We start from the raw sequence: 19,027 nt of genomic DNA, 5'->3' as shown, positions 1-19,027 counted from the left end.
CTCGCCGGTTGACAAACATTTGTACCTACCTTTGTACATTTGTATCTACCTACCATTACAACCATGTACCTACCTTTGTACCCCATCATCTACATCCCACAAAATTTGCTCGTATGAGAATTAACACAGACCAAAAGATGAAACCTTTCGCAAGATCTGAATTTGAGTGAGTGATATTTATTTTTTAATTTGTATTTTAAGGTCGAGATGTGATATCTCTTCATAATTTTTGCAAGCTATTGGTATTTGGAAAACTAAATTAAAATTCAAAGAACTTCGCATCAAACACAAGAGTCAAGTGACTTTCGGTCAAATTTTGCTAAAATTTTGAGAAATTTAGTTTCTTGAAGAATAAAACTAGGCGTCAATGGGTCACAAACTCATAAGTACTTAGTTTTTCATATATTTTACGCAAAACGTGAGAAAAATCAAATGTAGTTTCTGGAAAACATAAGTAAGTATACTAGTACCTATATCCTAAGCTTGCAACTAGTTTAAGGTTTTTAATTTCTCGACCTTTTTTATTTTTCGTGGCACGATAATTCTCGTCCAGGATTTATTCAGTTTCACGAGTATCTCGAGAAATTTTGAAATTTATAATAAAGCGATGTTATATAGTTATATAGATGGAGTTCAATTAAAGCAAATGGTAACTTTTTGGTTAAAATAAATTGCTCTTATTACCAGACCAAAAATAAACAATAAACAAGTCGTTGATAAGTCTGTTCCGACCCTTGAGGTCCACACGAAGCTCATCCCAGTATAATAAAAAGTTCTAAAAATAAAAAAAAATAAAAACTGGACCGACACGAAACGACTTGATCGAATGCTATGAAATTTTTTTCGAATCAAATTGCTGTTAACACGCTTCGATCAAAACCTCAACGAAGTCGATATCATTTATTGTTCCCGCGATATCGATTAGGATAAAATTTAAGGAAAATTGTACCCGGCTCAAAACGGCTAGATCGAATGTTATGAATGTTGTTTTCGAATCATACTGCCGTTAATACGCTTCGATCGGCACCTAAGCGAAGTCGTTAGTCATTTTTTGTTTGCGCGATATCGATGACGAAAACACACTAAGTAACTTCCTATAGTGGGAAGTTACTTAAACAGTATTCGGCTGGTGTATATGAAAATTAATGTGCAGAGTAGCCCTTAATTTTTTCATAATTATTGTGTCTCTACCAGTTCCCAAATGCTCAACAGTCTTTAGTTAAATTAAAAATAATTGTAAACTTAAATCAGCAGAATTATTAGTACATATTTAGATAACTATAAAAACTAAAAATAAAATAGGAGTGTTAAAGGGAACTACAATTTTCATACAGATTAAATATAAGATGATATTTTTAAACGTTTAATTCTTTTTTTTCTGAAAAGATCTAAAAATTATTTTTGTTTTTTCATACCGTATAATAATCAATAAAAAGCTCACCCTGTATAACCGTTTAAATGAATATATTAAGGCACAATTTTATATCAAACTAAATCATAAGGTAAAAAAATATTTATATACAGTTTTATAAACTCGTAGAATGTCATTGTCAGGTTTTTTTATTTTTGACAGGAATGTCAGAAGCAAATTATTTGTTAAAATATACGACGCAGCAAGAGATAGAATAAGATACATATCATTTTTATACACACAAATACACACAATATGACGTCATTACAAATTATAATTATTGTAAAGACTGTTAATTTGAATATTATATATAAAAAATTAAAATTAGGAAAAATTTCTTCTTACGCTTTTTTAAATGCTCACAATAAAAACAAATTTCTATGGTTCTTTTTGTCATTTGGAAAATCGGAAAACTAAAGTTTGGTTATAAAAGAAAATATGATTTAGTTGTGACTCGAGTTTTGAGTATATGGAAAACGTGTTTTCAAAAATTCTTCCTTCAATTGCCATATTTCGACGGTATGTTTTTGCTTGCTAGTCACTGTCAACGCAATACGTAGAAGAAACGATGTTTGCATCTGTCAAAAAGCTAGTTTTCAATGGTTTTCTTGCGATATAAACTTCACACAAGAAAACGTCGTCAAAATACAAAAATCTAAACAGGAAAATCGAATGAATCAATTTCAATAAATTTACACGAGCCACGGTTAAAATTATAAATTAATCTTTGTTTGTTATCAAACAATTAATTATCTTTACGTTTTATTCTAAAAGTGGCAAACAAAAAGAAACAAACAAATTTCGCTTCATTATGTGCTTACGAAATATTGTATTTACTTGTTACGAATGATTAAAAACTTTAGATCCCTTAATAGTAAAAATAATAAGGTCTTCCCAATTGTTTTTTTTTATTTGCTCCGAGCACGTTTTGGCTTTTTATTTGATATCATATCGATTTCAAGCTCCTCATTTAAGATCCTCAAATTATCCCCTTGAATTCCTCGAATATATGCCAAATGAATTATGCATGAAAAGCTGACGTGATCAAAGTTTTTTAATATGAGATAAAAACAAAAAGAAAACCGATTTCAAAAGAAAAACTTTTCCAAAACAAATTAATATGCACTAAAAAGTTAAAAAATAACGATAATATAATGTTAATGTTATTTTTGGAGTCAGTCAAGGAAACAACTCTGACAGAAAAGTTTGCTACATTAGCTTAGCTGACATCGACTCTATAACAATAATTTTAACTACATTTTATTATCGTTAGTTTTTTACTTTTTAGTGCATATTTGTTTTGGAAAAGTTTTTCTTTTGAAGTGGGTTTTCGTTTTGTTAAAAGTTTTTTTTATTTTGTGATTTTTAATGAATCTGAAGTACACTAACTAATTTGTCACTAAATAAAGAATCATCGAAATCGGTTGGCGTGATATTTGGTTATTCGTCTTTTTGTCGTGCATACTTAATGCAAATTTAAAACTTTTTTGATTTTGTCATGGGTGCCGTTGTCTGAACTGAACCAAAATGAAATGGGACCACATGGGAAGCACCAGCTTTCAAATAGATAAAGAACCTCCAAATTTGTTCACCCAGTCGAGAGTTCTAAATATATTCTTATAGTTGTAGACCTATGTACTTTATAACAATGAATTGATTATTTTCTTCAAGATACTTAAGAATAGACTTACACATGTAATTAGTAAGAAATATCAATAATGTAAATTATATAATTATGTCAAATTCATTCGTATCCATATATAAGTTATATTATTACATTCAAAACTATAGAACCATATAGCCATGAATAATAATATCCTTTTGTAATTATCTAATAGTTCAAACAATTATGTATTATGTTGATATCAGCGAAGCATATAGTCAGTCTCTATCATCAAATTCAACCCCCTTAATAAATATGATCCATCTGGTATTATTATCATTCAACCTCTATTATGATCGCACTGTGCACATAGGGTATCATATTATTACTGACATATCTATATGCAAATATAGGTACATTTTATCCTATTTAAAGACAGTAATAAAACTCCATGAAAAACAAAAATTCTTTTTTAGATTAGCAGTATAATATATGTAAAGTACAAGCCCATGCGTACAAGCCCTTTGAGAATTTGTCCACATAAATTTTGAACTAACAATATAATCCTGTAAGTTCACCCATTTATGTGACTCATTTCCCCTGACGAATCAAATATCGATACATATTTTGAGCTCCGTACATTCTTTGAATTTGTGTCAAGTACTTCAAACAGAAAACCTGGATCTTGGCGAAGCTATTGAACTAACTGATGCTGCAAAACATATTTTGCTTGAAAGAAGAGGAAACGTTGAAGAATATTTCAGAAAAATTTTCTAAATTATGAACGATATCTGCGATAAATACGGCACAGAAGTGCGGAAACCTGTGTTCGCGTCATTACGAAGTCAACGCTCGAATATACAGACTGATTCGGTTGAAGATTATAGATCGATATATGAATCATCGGAATAATTTAACAAATTTAGCTTGTCTCTTTTTCAATAAAATGAAAAATTTTGATAAAAACTCTTGCTCGACTTTTGGAACTAGAATATTCAATTTTGCACGATAATTCGCGTGACACCTGGATACACGTAATTTTACCTTTGGCGAAAACTTATTGCCGGACGGGGTGCCAAAAATTCACTCGAAACACTCTATATTTGCAATAAAGATGCGTTTCCGAATGTCTACTAAATGTTTTGCGTTCTGGCAGTTTTGTCTGTGAGAACAGCGACTAATGAACGCTTCATATCAATTTTGCGTCGTCTCAAAACATACCCTAGATCGACAATGTCTGAAAATAGGCTAAACGGTTTACTCCTTGTTGAATATACATCGCGTTGTGCAGGTCTATGCGCACAGAGTTTTATGTGCCTTGCAGAAGTACTGATTGAAAAACAGTGACTGAATATCACATTTTGACCTAATTAAATGTTCTCTTACTCGAAAAAAGAGTTTCTTGTTTTTTTGACTTTATGACCTAACATAGAAAACAAAAGTTTGAACCCCTACGTTGGATAACTCCTGCGCACGGACCTGGTGAGCTAGTTTAAAATTCAAAATTAGAAACTCCCAGATACTCTTTTTCAACTATTTGACGCACGAAAAAGTAGTAGGTTTCTTGAATGGAAAGTCCGTGACTGTGATTTAATAATTATTATACCTATACAAGACAAAAATTTTAAAATTCTTTTTTGTAAAAATTTGAATGTCTAAAAACCAGGATAAATTTTTTAGTGAATAGCATTTTATGCAATCATTCTAGGTTTTATATCTAACGATACGGCAATGAAATATAAACCAAATTAGGGAAGAATAAAAAGGCCTTCTAGTGAATGTAATTTAGTTCACCATTCTGGACAATAAAATAAAAAAAACAATAAAAACGTTTTTTAATTCGCTCTACTCGGTCGTGGAATAATCTGTTTTAAATGACTGTAGTAATTTGAAATTATCTCTACAATAGTTTCACTTAATTAAACATGTGTAACCTATCATAATTGGTAATTACGCTTTTGTCTGAGGTTACAATGATAATGCCTTAGGTACCAAATTAATTTTGAATCTTCCGTAAATTTCTTGAACGATATCATCATTTAGAGTACTTTAAGCGTCGTAAGATAAACAGTTGGGTGTATCAGTGTTACTAGTGGCAATTTATTTTCTTGAATGATAATATGAAAAATATTTTGTTAAAGTAAAAACAGATCTACTCTATTTAAAATATTAAATTTTGTCTTTCAGTATAAAGGTTGATTTATGATATTTTATTAAAATAATGCATTTATTTGTGTACCATAACATCGGTAGTTTGCACCACATTTTAACATGTTATTGGTTGCTCCTATTTTTGTAACTTTCTTTGTTTGTAATAATGAAAATTAAAAAGTTGGCAATAACTTCAAAGCACTTTATGCACGTTTCAAATTATTAAAAATTTGTAGTCAGGCGGCTTCAATTGGTCTTATTTTTACACATTATGGAAATTGAACTGCTACTGCTAACTGTGATAACGTAATCGCTATAATAATAATGGGGTTTAACCTCCGTTCCTCTGACATATGCCTTAACAGAGGCCACCCACATCTTTATTTATTTAACCACATTCGTATACATACAATTACATTTTATGATGTGGGTTGAATCGGTTACGTCGTTCTTATCAAAGCGACGACAATGTGATCAATTCTGTACCCCCATTAAATATAATTGTTCACACCGCTGCCTGAACTCGAACCCGCAACCTCCCAGTCAGTAGCCAAACGATCAAAGACAAACGCCTTAGACCGCTCGACCACTGAGGCGGTTGTAATCGCTATAATATGAACGCATGTTACCCCATTATTTTTTCGAAGCGTTGATACCGAAAATATTTTGAGATATAAAATGATTAAGTGATACAAAATGGCTTTAAAAGTCAAGGGATATAAAGCCACTTTCTGCCGTTTCATTTTATTCGCACAAGTATAGTGGATATAATCACCGAAATTAACAAATGGCTTTAAAATAGCATTGAGAAAATTCTTTAATAATTTCTACTGAAATTATGAAAAATATATACCTTATGAAAATCTAAATTGAATAATTTTAAAAAAATGGAGTTAGTGGGTTTTATTGAAAAAATATTTTATTTTTAAAGATGAAACATAAAAAGTCCAGTATCACCATGTATAGAAATTTATGAACCGTATTCTGCCCTATCAAACAACTAAGTAGTAGGGTGATTCCGGAACAGATCCTATTCTGCCCGAAACTTTGTATTGCGGTATTGTCTTACTTCTTAAATGTTACATATAAAGCGCATGTTAAGCCCTCTAACGTGACGCCATTGCGTTCGGCCATAGGCGGATTATCTATAAGGTGAAGTAGGTACGTGGCTGTATTCACGAGGTTACATAGGGGCACGAGTGTTTTACAAAATAAGTATGCAAAATTATGCATAGTTTTTTATAGAAATAAAAAAATAAACAGCTTGCCGTGGAGTTGGAGTCATTAGTCAGACGTGAGGAGGAGACTCAAAATGTAAATTTATAAGCCATTGACTTACACTGATTTAAATATTCTTTTATAATTTGCCCAAAATTATAAAATAGGTATTGGTGTTCGTTGGAATTGATATTACGTCTTTAACTGCATCAAAATATTCGTTAGAAAAAAGTTATTAGGGTCATAGTAACTATGTGTAACTCAAAATATGTGTGATATTTATTAATTTCTTATGCATCACCTCAAAGACACTCAAAGTTTCCAATTCTTTTATTGTATTATTTAATTTTATGCTGTCTTTTATGGGCATAAAGTTATTATAATACAATTATCATCCAAAGTTGAAGTCGATTCGGCTTCGAATTTGTTAATAAATGACAAATTAGTAAAGGTATACCAAACGTTAAGAATAGAAAATATAGCTAAATTGTATAAGTATAAAAAAATATATATGAGTATTTTTGTGGAGGCTATTTGTACTCTCCCGGAATCCCCCTACCTATGTAGCTTTATCTATAAGCCGAAGAAATTTTTATAGATATCGATGCGTAAAAAATAAGTAAAACTGGTATATGCAAAGAATTTACGGAGGATGATATATTTCATAAAAAATATATTCCTGAATTATATAAAATAGAATAAATAAATTTATTCATCATTGATTTTTAAATAAACAAAGATTATATAAACGTATAAATAAAGATTCTAGGTGAGATACCTGACGGATTTTCTAGTTTAGTAACTTGGTGTGTAATACACCCCTACATAAAACTGCCCACGCAGCAATGCTAAATCATTCATCGAAAAAAAAAAATAGTTTGAGAGTCTGTCGCTTTTTTCTTCCTTTTAAAATGCTGAACTATTCTTTTTTTCTGTGTAATTATTGTGTGGCTTAGTTATGTTTGGCCTAAACATTTTTTTGCTTTAAGTAAATAATCATAAGCAGGACGTACTCTTATACCGGATTCGATGAATTTAAGGTTGTGTTAAGTTCGCAAATAATGAATTTGTTTACAATTGATGAATCTAGAAGCTTTCAGATTTCATATATCACTCAGTTTCATGCTATATTTATACATATGCTCGTGCTTAGTTTAATCGTTACGCATCCCATTATCCTGAGCTGGCTTATCATATATTTGTATATTTCGCTTGTTTTTTCTTGCCCAAGCCTTCTTTATTCCTTTATCAAATTCCATAATTTATTATGTAATTTGTGCATCAAATATGTAATAAAATTGCCTATAAATTAAGAGAAAGTAAATTATCACTTATACATATTTTTCTAGCCTGTTTTTAGCCACTGGTAATATAGTACGGAATGCTGCACGAGTCGAAGTAGTTATTTTTATTTTAATGAAATTTGTAGGGTGTTTGACGCAGTGTGTTAAATGCGTCAAATGGTAATTAACCGGTATTTAATCTGAAAAATTCGGCGGTTTTTAAAAATATAGACTGCTCTTATCAATAGATTCTTTCAAAAATCTCACCGATTTTATGGGTTAAATATTAACTAGTAGTTAAACATAAATTCAAACTCAAATATTCTATTTTTGTTGATTCAAGCGGCCAAATCAAAATATTCTAAATCATTTCCTGCTGTTTTGTTTGATACTTTAATATCCTTAAAATTTCAACGAAACTAATTTTAAAAAAATTTGATTTAAATTAGTTTTTAAACAATTAAGTTAAAGTATTATATTTTAAAAACTCCCTGGCAAAGAAAGCAACCAGAGATTGTTCGAAAAAAATTATGATTTATGATTGATGCTTTATTTAAGGTGAATTAAGTACCTACGAAACATACATCATAATCGACTTAAATCATAACACACAAGTTCTATTCAAAGCACGCGGTAGTTTTTTTGCATAAGATCGTATATGCATTTTTTGATTTAATTTTAATAATGTTAATATATGTAAATCTTATTGTTTTCCCAAGCAAAAAGTAATATAACCAGAATTCTAAACTAAAATATAGATATGTTGTATGTAAATTTTAAATTATTTTAGTTATAATTTTCTGAACAGTTCAGTAGATCTTTTAAAATACACAACATTTATACAGGGTAGTCCAATTTATGACAGCAAGGCTCCAGCAAATGAACCACTCACATTAAAGAAACTCTTGACATAAAATCAGGTTAGATAGATTCGTTTGTGAAATCATAGCTTCTAAACGGATGAATCGATTTTGATTTTTGTTTCTTTGTTTGGAAGGTAATTTGAACGAGAGTGTTCTCAGCTTTGGGTTGGGTACGGAGCCCTCGAATTTGAAACAAAGCTGAGAACACTCTCGATCATATATACCTTTCCAACAAACAAAAAAATCCGTTCATTCGTTTAGAAGCTACGATACCACAGACAGATATACAGATACACTGACACGTTAAATGAAAGACACATTTGTGAATATTTTCAAAACACGAAAACCAGTCGCGGAAATATGTAGGTACTACCATCACTCTTTCGAGAAATCTCAATGCCTCCAATTTTGGGAGTATTATATTTAAAAATTTTCTGCGCAATATTATCCTTTTCTGCTAAAGTTTTAATATCCTGTATATACAAAAGGATGCTTTCCCGTGTATAAGTATTTAGTGTGTAAAGTGATACGAGAAATTGTCCTTATTTTAACGTTATCTATCATTTGATGACGTTCTGCTGTTATAACTTAGAACCACCTGTATTATGAAATAGGTATAGGTAAGTATTGATATAAATGGTGCTGTGTTCATTATTTTTCTAGTGGAAAAACTAAATACCTATTGCATGTAAGAATTACTGATATAAAATCAATCGTTTAGAAGATATTCTAGTCTTTGAATTGTTAATATTAATAGATAGCTTCATTATGATGCTTTCGGTTTTTCGAATATTAACATATAGGGAAGAGTTGGCTAACCGCTGCACCGTACTGCTATTTTTATAGTACCACTTCTTGTTTTTTTCACGAAATAATCAAATTTGTTACACTGGTTAATTTTAGGCGATTTTATTTAAAAATTGTGTATAGTTTGAGGTGTCACCGAAGTGTTGCTGTGTCAAGTCTAAATGTATAATTTACTGGAAAGAATGCTTGAAATGGCGACTCATTACATAAACTTTTAAAGAATGCTTAAGCAGAAATAACTTATTAGGTTACTTTCATAATGGGAAATGATTTACTTGCATGTATTAATTTTTATAAAGATAATCTTTGAATTTTTTAACCGTAAATTTTCTGAAAACTACCTTTTTCCTTCATGTATGCCCAAAATATCTTTTTACACATTTGTCTGTACAAAATTCAAATTGCTGCATCAGTTTACAAGGAAACTGATGACATTTTGATTTAGAAGTTTATGACTACTTGAAAGGTTTAATAATTTTTTCTAAGTTTATTTGATCAGAACTACGATCAAATGCCATTAACACAAAATTTATCAATATTGTTTCCAGAGCGATTCATTTCTTTACATTGCTATTATAGCTTTTATAACATTGTTTTTTGCATATTCTAACACACGAGTTAATCCAAAATTAAGCTGAAAAAGCCTTAACTATGAGATGAAATGGACTGAGATATCGGCCATGATTAAGTTAAAAAATTTTGTAGATTATATTTGAAAGAAAATAAAACTATTTTCAAGATTATGTTGCAATTTTGGTAATAAATCATTAACTAAAAAATCTTAAAATTGCTCTTTCGATTCAATTTTGAGAAATTTGAACAATTTTTACCGTCAACCAAAATTTTCATTGTCCCTGTAAAACTAAATAATGAATTTAAAATTTACATTTTATGTTTGCTAATTGGAGATTTTTAAGATAACATATTTAATTTCAAACGTGTTTTTACATATATTTTCAGTATGTAATCAGAAACATGATTGTTCAATAAGATGTTACCACGTAACTAAATGGAAGATATCTTTTCTAAAACCAACCACTTAAATGGGAAAGACACATTGCCAAAAAGTACATAATATTAAGAACACAATATAAGAGTAATATATAACTTAAGTACGTAATATAAGAGTAATATATAATTTGAGTACATAGTGTAAGAGTAATAAAAATAATCTCATTTACTCCACATGCCTAATTATTTTTCGATTCGTTCTTAATATTAAGCACCTCAACCTTTTACAAATAGTCGGGTATAAGTGACTCATAGATAAAATTATTTCCTACTTTTTAGTACAATAAAAGCTTGTCCCTTAAAAATATTTTTTATTAAAATTTTTAATTTAAGACTAAAAAAAATGTATATGTATATCAAATATGGTGGAAGCGATGGGAAAATCAGGACGCCACAACCTTACCATGCATTATCATCCAAACTTAATGTGCATGCAAAATTTCAGCTCAATCGGAACGCGGGAAGTGGATCAAATTTGACTTGCAAGATTTGATTATAGACAGACAACGGGACAGGTGAAACTAAATAAAAGCTTGTAAAATTATCTATATAAAATAAAACATTGCTCTTATGTTATGTTCGTATAGGTCTCAAATATTTAAGTGGTAGCGCCTTTTTTAACAAAATGTGTCCTAATTACGTGGTAATATCTTATTGAATAACCTTGTATTTACTATTTATTAAACATATAATAATTAATATATACCAAGTGTATATTAAAAATTTCAGAAGTAAAAGTTGTACAGAGTGCTCAGATTTTTGTTCAATTATTTATTTCTTAGGAAAAAAACTTTATCATCAATTTTAATTCGGATAATTGAATATGTAATAGACACTCCAAGAATAAAAAGAAAAGTTCATTTAAACTTTTCCTTCGTTTTTAAACTACGTTTTCGAAAAAAAAGTCTTTTAAGTTAATTTTAAAAAAAATCCCTCTAAAAGTCCTCAACTTTGGTTGATTTCAAATTCACCCACAGCTCTTTTATAAATAGTTTAGTAACTGGCGTAAAATTTGGTACGTTATTATTTAATGGTTCCAGTGGTGGCATTAGGACAGTCCTCCTTACTTGATGTTTTATTCTAAAATTTTGTTTTTTAGTAATTTAGATACTACATACCTACTACAGCCTCATTATTTGAAGTCAAAAAGGAGATCGTAAAATTTTTCAGGTAGGTACCTTCAAAATCAAAAGTTTATTCCATAGCCTAACAGTATTACTTATGTCTACTTCCTGTACTAAACTTTAATGAGAATAAAAACCAAAACAAAAGAAAATAGGGAAATAATAATATATAAGAGAGTGGAAAATGTAAATTAAAGTTTAAAAGGAAAACAATACCAATACATTTAGATATACCGTAAGTAACTAACGTGTAGCTTGTTATAACAACAAAGTCATTACCAGAAAGAATCTAAACAAAATTGAAGTTTGTAAAATATAACACGGTAATTTTAATCTTCATTGTGGTTTTATTCAACTGTTTATTTTGAAATAAGATTTATAGAAGAAATTTATAGCTTATATGTTTAGTACGATAATCTGATTTTGATAATTACACTGTGCGGCCTAAATTTGGCATCCAGAATAATATTATATTCAAACTTAAACCCGTGAATTGAACACGAAAATGGCAACAAAATTTTTCTATCGCTCACGTTTCTGAGTTATGATAAGGAAACTATTTCATGTGCACTATGAAATTTAGGACATTTATCTAAGACCAATTTTCGGGAATAAAGAGCTCCATATCTGAAAAAAATACATTTATTTCCGTTCTTACCATATTTATACTGATTTTTTGATAGATAAATAATAGTCTAAAAAACAAAAAAATAAATAAAAGTTTAAAAACAAAAAAACAAAATAAATAATAATTTTATAGTCGCATAAATAGCATGGTCATGAGCGACTTACAAACAATATTGAATATTATGAACTACATTCTATATTGAATAATTATAAACTATATTATAGTTTTGACAGGATTTTAAGTTACTCTAACGTGTGTAGCACCTCCTGAAGGCTCTCGTCGTTTCTCAGACAACTGGATAAGTCCATTGGAGCAATGTTGAGTGGACAGTCAGCAAGTATGTGATGTACTGTTAATTGGGCGTTGCATTTTGGGCACTTGTTGCAAGCCTCGCGTGTCATTAGGTTGTTATGAGTAATATATACGTGTGACCAATTCTTAAGCGGCTCATTATGATTTGGATTTTGCGGTTGGGTGATTTCGGAGGTACTTCCCATACATTGCCTCTCACTTGGTGTAATAGTGATTCGGAGCTCATCAAAACTCCATTCCATTTGGCCCATATGTAATGGCCCAAAATTGACTGAATGTTTAAACTCATCCAGTGTGGCTTGTTCACTTTTTATAAAGGTACCTTCAGTTAAAGCTTTTTTTGCCGCTAGGTCTGCTTCTTCATTGCCTCGGAGTCCTTGATGTGATGGTAGCCATGCTAGTATTGTGTGGCATTGACTATCATTTAGTTGGTGAAGCTTGCTTTGAATAGTTATAGCTCTGGGGTCTTTGCTAGTGGTATTTTTGATAGCGTCGAGAGCTGAGTTTGAATCAGATAAAATCATGGCTTTGTGTATGTTGTTCACTATTATGTAGTTGACTGCTTTGTCGATAGCTATTACTCCACATGAAAATATGTTAGTGAATTCTGGTAGACGGTACATGTATGTTTGGTCGTCATATATGAACCCGTTGGTCGTCATGTATGAATGCGTGGTATTAAATAAAATTTTTTTTAAAAACTAAAAAACAAGCTTATGTAACTAGCAGAACTAAAAGGTTGAACATAAGATATTTTATAGTGACTTTTCTTTTACCAAAATCTGTCTATAAAATATTTACAATAATTGAAATTTAGCATCCCACGTTTTTTTACGATAAAATGATTTTTTTGAATTTAAAGAAATTATTTTTTACATTTTAGTTCAGCTAGTTACAAAAGCGTGTTTTTTAGTTGTTTTTTTTTTTTTTTTTTTTACAGTGTTTGTACAGTTTAATGTACAGTTTAACGTACCTAGAATCATCCTCGCCGATTGTACTAGGAGGGGCTCTTTTCAACAAGTAATTTTTATAGTTCTCTCAATAGGAATGCCATGTATCGTACCGCATGTATGTGATTGAAACATTGCAAAACTTACAAATTTTCGTCACAGGTATCCTATTGCCTGAGCGCCTACTTACAGCTTCAACTGTTATTTTATTGATCCGGGAAAAATAAAACTTCTTTTTCTCACTTTAACTTCGCCAACCTAAAAATATTACCTGTACCAAAGAAAATTTTACTATCAAATTTAGTGCGTTTCTCTTAAGATATGGTAAGATAGATTAAAATAATTTATTACCAATATTTGTGTATTACATATTATATTCGTAACAGCATTAATTTTGATGATTTAAAAAAAAAAATGTTTCATATTGTATATAATTTAAAATCAGAAACCTCTCAGAGGGAAAATAATTTGGAAGGAGAAATGGCTGTCATTTTATCTTACATGAATTTTTTTATCCTACAATGAACTTATCTTATTTATCAAAAAGCAATTTCAAAAACTTAAAAAATTACAAAATCACGCTCTTATAAGTATGAAACCAAGAAAATATTTTCACCTGAAATTGTTATGGTAAGTAAAATTCTAATTACAATCGGAAACCTCTAAGATAAAAAAATTTTCCACAGGGCAGAAAAGACTTCCCCAGATTTTAATGACGATTTTACTTATTATACCAGATTCAGATGAAAATATTTCCTTGTTCCAAACTTTTCAAAGCATGATTTTTTACATAGTGAGTTTTATTTAACTATTTTGAAGTAATAATTTTGTAATAAAATATAACGATACCTCATTTATCAAATTATAATAAGTAGTTTAGTAGCTATAAAGGAACATATACATATATACAAACCATGAAACGCCTATTTAACCAATTAACTCAGTCAATTGTTAATTTTAACTTGCTTAGATTAAACGTCTCATTATATGTTATATATGATTTGTTAAGGCAAACAGACTGAAGGCGATAATAGTTCATTAATGGATAATAGTTAGTCTAATGATCTTTGATAGTGGTGTATTATTGTATTTGATTGGAAGGCATTAATAATATACAATCAAAACTAATATCTCGATCTGATGAAGATAAAACGAGGAATAATAAGGCGACATTGTATTTATTTTGAAAATTTTTTATTTATTCTTCCAAATCAATTTCATCCCCTTCCAAGTAATCCCTTCTCGATGCAATGCACTTATACCAACGGATTTTCCAATCTCCGAAACATTTCCGTCTTCGCTGCGGCTTGAATCTCCTCTATCGTATCAAAACGGTGTCCCCAGAGCGGTCTTTTGAGCTTGCTGAACAGTCAGAAGTCGCACGGCGCCAGATCAGGTGAATATAGTGGTTGCGGAACGATATGGGTTGAGTTTTTGACGAAATTATCACGAATTATGAGTGCAGTATCGGATGGTGCATTATCGTGATGTAAAAACCATGAATTGTCTTTCCACAATTTCGGCCTTTATAGGTGGATAGCAAATGACGCAAATGACGCATAACGTTCAAATAATATTCCTTGTTGACTGTTTGTCCGGGCGGAAGGAATTCATAATGCACAACAAACGCACGCAGTTTAGATTCAAATGTCACCTTATTTTTTGGACATATATGTATGCTTCATAAGATGACCGAATTTACCAACAATTTTTGATTGAAAAAAGAGGAAAAGTAGCCTACGACTATTTATTAACAAACATGATTATTAACACCACTAACAATTCGAAGTAAAAAAATTAATTCGAAAATTCCAATTAATAGGAGTCGTTTATGTGATCCATTTTACTTGAAAATAAATATTTTTTCACAATTAACTTGTGATTAAAAGAATGAAAATCTTTGATGTATATGAATGACATAATGTATTGTTTTAACAGCTACGAATTAAAATTAATTATAATCGGTTGAAATATTAAATTATATGCCATTAAATTTATTTATCTTAACTAACTTTAATTATTTTTTATTAATTATTATTATTATTATTTTGTCAAACAAAAAAAAAAAAAAATTTATTATTATTGTTTTTTAATATATCTCACTACAAAAGTATATTTTAATAGAGTATGAGATATATCTTTTTGTTATTTCAAGTTTATTTTTAAATTCTCTATAACGAACATTCAACTATAAACAATAATTTTTAACTTCGTAGTATTAGAAGTATTCTTAATCGATCCGAAAATCCCATTCGTAATTTCCATTAACACGTTTCACCTTCTCTTTTTATGGCCAGGATAAAGTGTTAACGCCACTTTTAGATTTATGTCTGTGGGTTCGCATGTGCGTGTGTGTGTGCTTAGGGAAATAGTGATCTCGGATTTTCATCAACTGTTTCGCAATAGCATCAAGATGTGCTGAAAAAAATTGTAAAAGTCAGGCGTAGTAATTGGGTAAGTAACTTGAAATTCTTCTGTTAATATGTTATTTCATTTCATCATTTAAATCATTTAAACAAAAAATTTTCATAATTTTAGTAAAAATATTATTTACAGAACTATTTACGATAATAATTAGTATTATGAATTTGCATAACATGCAAAAATAGTATATCACACATCTAGGAAGTAAAAGTAAAGAACTTCTAGCCTTCGAGATCTGGGACATTCTTTACTTGCTCCCAAGGTAAGTATGCTATTTATCTTAGTTTAATTAATTCGTTTTTTTCAATAATTTTAATTTGACATTTCTATTACATTAACATGTAAAGAATTGCAAATTAGTCATAACATTAGCTATCAAAGCTTAATTATCTCTAGAGGGCGCCGTGTTCAATTTAATGTGACGGTAGGTACATAGCCTATTCGTTGTGTGCGTAGTCATGGTAGGGGACAATAAAATCGATGCCAGCGCTTTAAGTGAAAAATTTTGGAGTTAAAGGGGGCTGTTATGACTAATTTGCAATTCTTTACATGTTAATGTAATAGAAATGTAAAATTAAAATTATTAAAAAAAACGAATTAATTAAACTTAATGCATTAAAAATTGTGAAAATAAGAAATCAAATTGAACAAATATTATTTTTCAAATGTAAATTATCATAATTATTTATTTAAATTTGTGAAACAAGAATATTAAATTTTAAATGTAAGTCTAAAATGCAATCCATACAATTATATACGCATCCATACAATTCTATAATTAGAGTAGTGTATCGTTACCATGGAAACAAAACTCACGCACGGAGCGAATAACCCGCGTACGTCATTTGTCAAATTATGCTAAGTAGTTTAGAAGCTCGGAGGGAACAGACGAAAATACATACATTTTAAACTATATTGCGGTTATAATTTTGCGATTAAATAACAATATATATATTTTTGAGTAGTACTAATTACGCCTTTCAATTTGATGCCAGGCACGCTATAATTCATTCGAATTTAGTTTTTCGATCATGACTCTACGTCCTCTAGAAGGAGCCATATTCAATTTAATGTGACATCATACAGCCTATAATCAGCTTAAATTATGGTAAGTAATTTAGAAGGTAGACCCCAACAGATGAACATACATATATATGGGTCAAACACATAAGCCTCGCCATGGTATTGTCGGGGTAGTTAAAAATAGAAAGCAAAAATTCCAATTCTTGATCGTCTTTTAAAATGTTAGAGAGGGTTGAATAGAAAAATTAAATCATTATCTTAAAGGTGTCCGTCTCATGTATTGTCATATAAAAAGAATCGTCTTGTATAAAATTTCAAGGGACAATTAGTTCTTATCGAAAATTAAATAGAATATTTATAAAAGAGAGAGAAATATATACCTAGCCTTCTAATTAGATTGAATAAAAGCTTTTAAAAAACTTTTAAATAAAGGTCAACTTAACATACATACATTCGAATGTAACAAACTTATGAGTGTTTCTTTTAAGATTTACTATGCCAAACAGCGCACAATATGCTGTCGTAATTTTTTTAAATCCAGATTGACGCTATGCGTACCTTAGACTACTTTAATGTTAATTTTGTTGTTTATTCTTTTTTGTAATCGAAAATATAGACTTATGCACTGTGGTTATAGATATTCCCAGCAGGGGTTTCCTGGTCAAATTCGTTATGTAGGGTTATTTTCGAAACAAATCGATGTTATAAAAAACGGAGATTCATATCAGCAACTTGGAGGGGATTCACTGAGTAAATACCTTTTTTTTGATATTTTTATACTTTATTATGCTATATGCTAGAGGGTTGAAAATCGGTATATAAGTTGCGTTAGTGTCAAAAATGTACCTTTTGGAGGTATCAACTTCCTAATCACCTTCCCCAAAATTTTATTTATTTAATGATTTTTAAGAATTTTCACATCTTCACGGTCCTTCCAAAGGAACGTAGAGGGTTCAAAATTGGTATACAAGTTGACTTAGTGCCAAGGATGTATCATTTGAGGGTGAAAACTTTGCAATAAAATTGTGCTTTTTAGTCTGGTTAGCTAGTTCAAATTGGTGAAATACACAAATAATGGTCTTAAAAATACTTGCGATAGGTTATTGGATTCGAAATGATGCCAAGAAAAATGTGCCAGAAGTATTTTCCAGCACATAAAAAGTTATAAACAACTAAAGATAAAAAAAAGGTATTTCGTTTTCCGCCAATATTTCAAAAAATATTACTATTTAAGAAATTTAAAAAAAATATTCTTATAGAGTAGTAAATTTGAAATTGAAAGCTCCCACTCCTGGGTGTGACTATATGCATTGTCTATAACTTTAATTTAACGCTGAAAATAAGTCTTTTTTAGATTGTTGTAATATCATCAAAAATGAGTATCTCGAACTAAATAATTTTTTTAGTATTAAATATTAATTTAAAGTTTGAAAAAATTATGGTGTATTCTGAATACTTCAAAGAGTTTATTACCGTTGGGAATTAATATTAAAAATTAATTTTTCAATAAATGAGTAAATTTTTAACTAACAAAATTTTTTCGAATTTTTTCTTTCAAAGTTAACTAAAAAAAATTTTTAAAAACAATTCGTATAATTTGTTGGCTTTGTGGAGCCCTTCTTTTGTACTTAACAAGATCAGTTCATCAAAATTTAAAAAATTTTAATACTTTGTTAATAATAATTTTCTTAAGCTTAGACATTAAAAAGTTATTTTAAACAAAGTATAAAAATTTTTTGAATCACTCTTTTGGCGTGATCTTCTTAAGTATATATATATAAGAATTACTCCACAAATCCAAAAAATTTTACTACGTTTAAAATTTAAATTTAAATATTAATTACCGACGGTAATAAATTCTTTAAAGTATTCAGAATACGCCATAATTTTTCAAATTTTTAAATTTATATTTAATACCTGAAAAAAATTATTTAGTTCGAGATACTCGTTTTTGATGATATTACAACAATTTAAAAATAACGCTAAAAGACCTATTTTCAGCGTTAAATTTAAGATATAATGGAGATAGACATCCAGGAATGGGAGTTTTTATTGGAAATTTTCCCTTCTTTAAGAATCTCTTTAAAATTTCCTAAATATAAATATTTTATGAAATATTGGCAAAAAACGATATATTTTTTTTGTTGTCTATAATTGTTTATTACTTTTGCAATTTGTTATGTGCTGTAGAATGCTTCTGGCACACTAGACATTATTCC

General features: G+C 29.5%; 1 long non-coding RNA gene across 1 annotated transcript in view; it reads left to right on the top strand.

Moving 5' to 3' along the window:
• Window positions 1–19,027, top strand: part of LOC123291091 — a 112,783-nt gene that overhangs the window by 40,951 nt on the left and 52,805 nt on the right. The gene's annotated exons all lie outside the window — the stretch shown is intronic.

This window comes from Chrysoperla carnea, chromosome 1, assembly GCF_905475395.1.
Source record: "Chrysoperla carnea chromosome 1, inChrCarn1.1, whole genome shotgun sequence".
NCBI lineage: Eukaryota > Metazoa > Arthropoda > Insecta > Neuroptera > Chrysopidae > Chrysoperla > Chrysoperla carnea.
This window is presented reverse-complemented; position numbering and strand designations above follow the sequence as displayed.